The following is a 6,011-nucleotide window of genomic DNA, read 5'->3' on the forward strand; positions in this document are numbered from 1 at the left end:
AGTGAGATACAGTGTTAATGTTTGTGAGACAAAACTAGACTTTGTTACGGCATAGGCACCCATCTCTTCCTGTAATAACCAGCAGTGTGACTAGATAAGGGATGTAATCCATCATTAATTTTCCTGTTGAAGGAAAAAATGAGTAATTTTAGTAATTTTTTAATCTCTCCTGCAAGAAAGACTTCAAAACCACTCAGTTTTCAAAGCCTATTTACAATTTGGGACTTTCTCTCGTAAAATTTAAATGCAATTGTTCTGCACAAAAAACAACACTTTCTGCATAGAAATAATGGTTGAATTCTAGATCAGTTGTTTAGCTACATACAACTCTTTGGGTGCATAGCATTACAGCACAGATCACTCCTCTCCTAGGGCCCTTCCACACAACCATACAACCTACAATATCATGACAGAAAATCCCATCATACCTGCTTTAAACTGGGTTGTTTGAGTCCACACTGCCATATATTCCAGTTCAAAGCAGAAAATGTGGGATTTTATTTAGCTGTGTGGAAGGGACCCTAGTTCAGAGCAAAGTAGCATCTCACAACCCAACCCCAGTAAACCTGACTTACTAAGTATCAACCGCTGCATTCTTGCATTCTGTAGCAGAGGGGAATGCATAGGGATCATAAAATGCATCCAGTCAAGATTTTTCAGGCAGTAAACACTGCAAGCAACAGTTCTCCTATCAATTGGGATGAAGCAGACAGATCTTCCAACTCCCCTTCTCTGATCAGCCTTCGAGTGGCAATGAGAAGCAAGATCCCGGACAAAATTCTTCCTTGCTTGCAGAGGAGATGGGTGGGAAAAGAGATCTGCTGTGTCCCAATTGATGGGAGAACATGCTTGTGAAGAGCAAAACTACATTGGAGTACAAAGAGTATATCACAATACTACTTTAATGTTTAATTATTGTTGATTTTAAGTTTTAAAAGAATGTGGCATTAATCGTTTTGAGAAACATATTGTGTAAAAAACAAAACAGTGCAGGTTAAGCTGTTAAACTGTACATGTGATGTGAAAACAATGCACAACATCAGAATTCAGTTATCTTCATGGGCACAGATGATGGGAGTTTCAAAATAACTGACTAGTGTATAAGCACCTAATAGTGATGTTTTGGTTCAGAAACATAAAAACAACTCTTTCCTTCCAGCTTTAACATTGATTGCTTCTCATAATTGCCCATCATTTATGTTACAGCACAAATATAAGGACTTTGACACTTTAGACTGAATGGTGATGCAATAAAATTAATTAGAACTTTATGGTGGGATTAATGAATAGCTTGCATTTACCGTAAGGAAATAAACCTTTGGGCGGGAATGCAGATTTTGCATGGGCACAGATGCTGTTGAAAGAATGACTGATATATGGCAATATAGCCAAAGTGGAGCAAACTGGAGAAAAGAAACACACAAATGCAGCTGTATCTGTTTTACCAGTCTTAAAAGCACCATAGTTCAAAAGCGTCTATCTTCCTTCGCTCAGCCTTTCTTATGGTCCAGCTCTCACATCCATAGGTTGCTATGGGGAATATTGCTTTAACTAAGTAGATCTTCGTTGCCAGTGTGATGTCTCTACTCTTCACTATTTTATCGAGATCGGGCATTGCTCTCCTCCCAAGAGGTAAACGTCTTCAGATTTCCTGGCTGCAGTCTGCGTTTGCAGTAATTTTCGCACCTAGAAATACAAAGTCTGTCATTGCCTCCATGTTTTCTCCTTCTATTTGCCAGTTATTAATCAGTATAGTTGCCATAATCTTGGTTTTTTAATGTTCAACTGCAACCCAGCTTTTGCACTTTCTTCTTTTGCCTTAGTTAGAAGGCTCCTCAGCTCCTCCTCACTTTCAGCCATCAAAGTTACAAACATGGTTTACTGGTGCATTTTCGCTAAACACCGAGACTTATCTAACTTCTTTGAATGGTCTGAATTGTGCCTATAATAAGATAGTAGCCCATCTCTGCAGCTTTCAGGCTGAAAAGCAAAAAGACTGGATATAAGCTTAAAAAGGAATAGATGGATATCATTTTTCAGAGGTGTCTATCACTACATGTTTTTTAAAAAATCCATTATTTTTAGGTTGCCTCCATTATGATATCTATGTATATAATAAAGATGAAAGTTTCTATGCGGCAGACAAAAGTGTGGCGGTGCGACGGGAGGAGTATGTGCCAGCGTTTTGATTGGCCAGCCTGAAAGTTCCAACATTCTGATTGGCTGCCGCAGTGGTGCTATTTGCATATGGTCTCTTGGGTGACCTTGGTCTGGAATGACAAATTTTCGTTTTCTGTTTGGCCAGCTTCAATAGGAGCCCCTGGTGGAGAAAAGAGTTCATGGCAGAAACGGGGACATGAGAAGGAAATTTGCATATGGTCTCTGATTGGCCAGCCTCAATTCCAAGATTCCAAGATGACAAAGAGAGGAAAGGAAAAGGCCAGAGGGGGCTGAGTCAGAGAATTACCAATACAGACCAGACTAGGCACACAGAGCCTGCAAGACCCACTCGACATCCTACTGCAGTTTGGAGGAGGATGAACCATGGATGATGGGACTTGCAGTACCATCACTCACATTCTGAGACCGCTGTTAACCTCATCCAATAACTGATCAGGACCAAACTTGGCACATAGACCTCTCATGACCCACTTTACGTCCTGGTGTGGTTTGGCCGAGGATGGACCATGGATTATGGGACTTACAGTACCTTTGCTCAATTCTTGAGACCACTGCAACCCTCATCCAATTACCGATAAAGACCAAACTTGGCACACTGAGTCTCCATGATGCACTCTACATCCTGGTGCGGTTTGGAGGAGGATGCACCATGGATGATGGGACTTGCAATACCTGCACTCCCTTCCTAAGACCAATACAACTGCCTACAATGATGGATCAGGACCACAATTTACACAGAGAGCCCACATGACCCACTCTACATCCTGGTGCGGTTTGGAAGAATTTGACTATGGATGATGGGACTTGCAGTCACTTCACTCACTTCCTGAGACCACGGAGACCCTCGCCAATGACTGATCAAGACCAAACTTGGCACACAGAGTCCCCATGACCCCCTCTACATCCTGGTGCACTTTCAAGGAGGACAGAGCATGGATGATGGGAATTCAAGTACCTCCACTCCCTTCCCAAGACTGCTGCAACCCTTACTAATGTCCGATCAAGACCGAACTTGGCACACAGAGCCACCTTGACCCACTCTACATCCCAATGCTGTTTGGAGAAGGATGGACGATGGATGATGGGACTTCCAGTGCAGTTCAGGGCAGGATGGGCCACTAATGATGGGATTTGCAGTACCTTCACCTGATTCACTGATTCACCTGATTCACTGTAGCCCCTACAAATCACAGACCAGGCCCAAACTTGGCACACAGAGTACTCATGGCCCACTCTACATCCTGATGCAGTTCTAAGGGGGATGGACCATGGATGATGGGATTTGCAGTATCTTTACTCACTTACTGAAACCACTGCGACCCTCATCCAATGACCAATCAAGGCCAAACTGGCACACAAAGCCCCCATAACCCACTCTACATCCTGGTGCACTTTCGAGGAGGACGGACCATGGATGATGGGACTTCAAGTACCTCCACTCCCCCAAACTGCTGCAACCCTCATCTAATGACCAATCAAGACCAAACTTGGCACACAGAGCCCCCATGACCTACTCTACATATTGCTGCAGTTTTGGAGGAGGGTTGACCATGGATGATGGGACTTTCAGTACCTTCACTCACATTCTGAGACCTCTGCGAACCTCATCCAATGACTGATCAAGACCAAACTTGGCATATAGACCTCTCATGACCCACTTTATGTCCTGGTGTCGTTTGGAAAAATTTGGCGATGGATGATGGGACTTGAAGTACCTTCACTCATTTACTGAAACCACTGTGGCCCTCATCCAATGACTGATAAAGACCAAATTTGGCACACAGAGCCCCCATGACCCACTCTATATCCTGCTGCTATTTGGAGGAGGGTGGACCATGGATGATGGGACTTCAAGTTCCTTCACTCACTTCCTGAAAACAATGCAACCGTTATCCAATGACCAATAAAGACCAAATTTGGCATACAGAACCACCATTACCCACTTTCTCTAATAACCCGGGCAGCGCCGGGTCCCCAAGCTAGTGTATAATAAAAGGAAAGGAACAGTACAAACCACTCTGTAAAATGTCAGTGCTGGAGCTTAAATTTCTGCAAACAAGATGGAAGAAGCCAGATACCAGCCAAATTGGGAGTATTCCTCAGTCTGCCAGTTCTCTATTTAGACCTTATTTTAAAGTAATCTTCCCATTACTGGTTCTTTCCTTCTTTGGAGGTGGCTAAGCCATATTTGTTATTTAAGGACAGAGCCAGGCTTAGTTCTGCAACAAAGATCAGCTGCAAAAAGATGATTTTGCTGGCAAGGTGTTCCAAATGCCAGCAACACCACTGATGCTGTAAAAAAAACCCCCAAAACTTTGAAATATACGGAAGCGATTTTGGCAAAAATCCTAGCTTAATTTGGGAGCAGCAGAGGGGGAGCGGATACCACCCACCCCCCGCTCCCCTGGCACGTCATTTCTATGTGCTGGGAGAGCTGGCCAAAGCCTGTAATGGAGGCCAGATAAGTTTTCATTACTTTTCTAAGAGATCTGGGAGCTTCGGGTGAGGGGGATGGGTATTCCCACAGTTTACTGGGCTAATTTAGCCTGATAAACTGTGGGAATACTGTATGGACTGCAATATTCTGCAGTCCAGAACCAAAAATAGTGGGTTTATCTCGCGTTTTCCAAGAAGGCGCGAAATGAACCCACTATCTAATTAATTCTCTACAAACCAGGGTTTTCCTGGTTTGTACCAAATTAATTCGGGACTGTCCAGAACATTGTCTGGACAGCCCCTCCTGTATTGCAGTAGATACCACAATAAAGGTACTGTCTGGATGGGCCCACTGCCTCACTTAGGTATGAAAGTTAAAACTTTACATGCCTTGAAGTTATTTGTGGACTGTTGTTGAGCCAGCGTCACTCATCCTATATCTATGCATTTTATTTTATTTTTGCCTAAGTGAAGTTCTCCTTATTGAAATTCATTTTGTAAGATTTGCCTCAGCTCTCTAATCTGTTAAGGTCATTTTGAATTCTGATTCTGTCTTCTGGAGTATTTACGGTCCCTCCCAATTTGGTGTCATCTGCAAACTTGAGAAACACGCCCTCTAAACCTTCATCTAAGTCAGTGATGGGCAACCTTTTGAGCCACGGTGTGTCAAAATTTGCCAAAAAACTGAGCATAATTCAGGTGGTGTGTCACTTCAAGAAAAAAACCATAATTTCGCAATATTTAGTTTAAATAACAAAAAAAGATATAATTGTAATTACCACTTTCTCTCTTATCATGTTGTTCTACCTCTCTTTATGTAAATAATATCCTTTTTGGAGTGTTTAATAAAAATATAATTTTAAAAACCCAACAAAATATTATTTATTTTTAATTTAATGTAAATGTATTTCTAGCATTTAATATGCTGTTTAATGTATTTCTAATAATAATAATGCAATAATAATAATAAAGTAACATTGCAAAATAATATTTTGATATTTAATTTACCATTTCATTTAAGGCATATATTAAAAATATTAAACATGCATTAAATTAAAATGCATTAAATTAAATGTCAAATAAAAATTCAACTTACCATTTCATTTAAGACATTCTGAAATATTTGAGTAATATAGAAAAGTAATATTATTTATCATTTAATTTAATTTAAATATGTAACTCCTTAATATTTAGGAAACAATGCAAAATAATATTCATTTACTTAATAATTAAATAAACCAATATTATTGTGCAATTGGTTTATTTCCTTTGCAAAAAGAGAAAACTCATGTAACCAGGAAGAAAGGAACCACGCGCGGCTGAAGAGGTGGACCCAGGAACGTTTGAAATGGGCGGAGCCTTCTTTCCAGGAGGCCAATGGGAATGGAGATACA

Source organism: Anolis sagrei, chromosome 4 (genome assembly GCF_037176765.1).
Source record: "Anolis sagrei isolate rAnoSag1 chromosome 4, rAnoSag1.mat, whole genome shotgun sequence".
In the NCBI taxonomy this organism is placed as follows: domain Eukaryota; kingdom Metazoa; phylum Chordata; class Lepidosauria; order Squamata; family Dactyloidae; genus Anolis; species Anolis sagrei.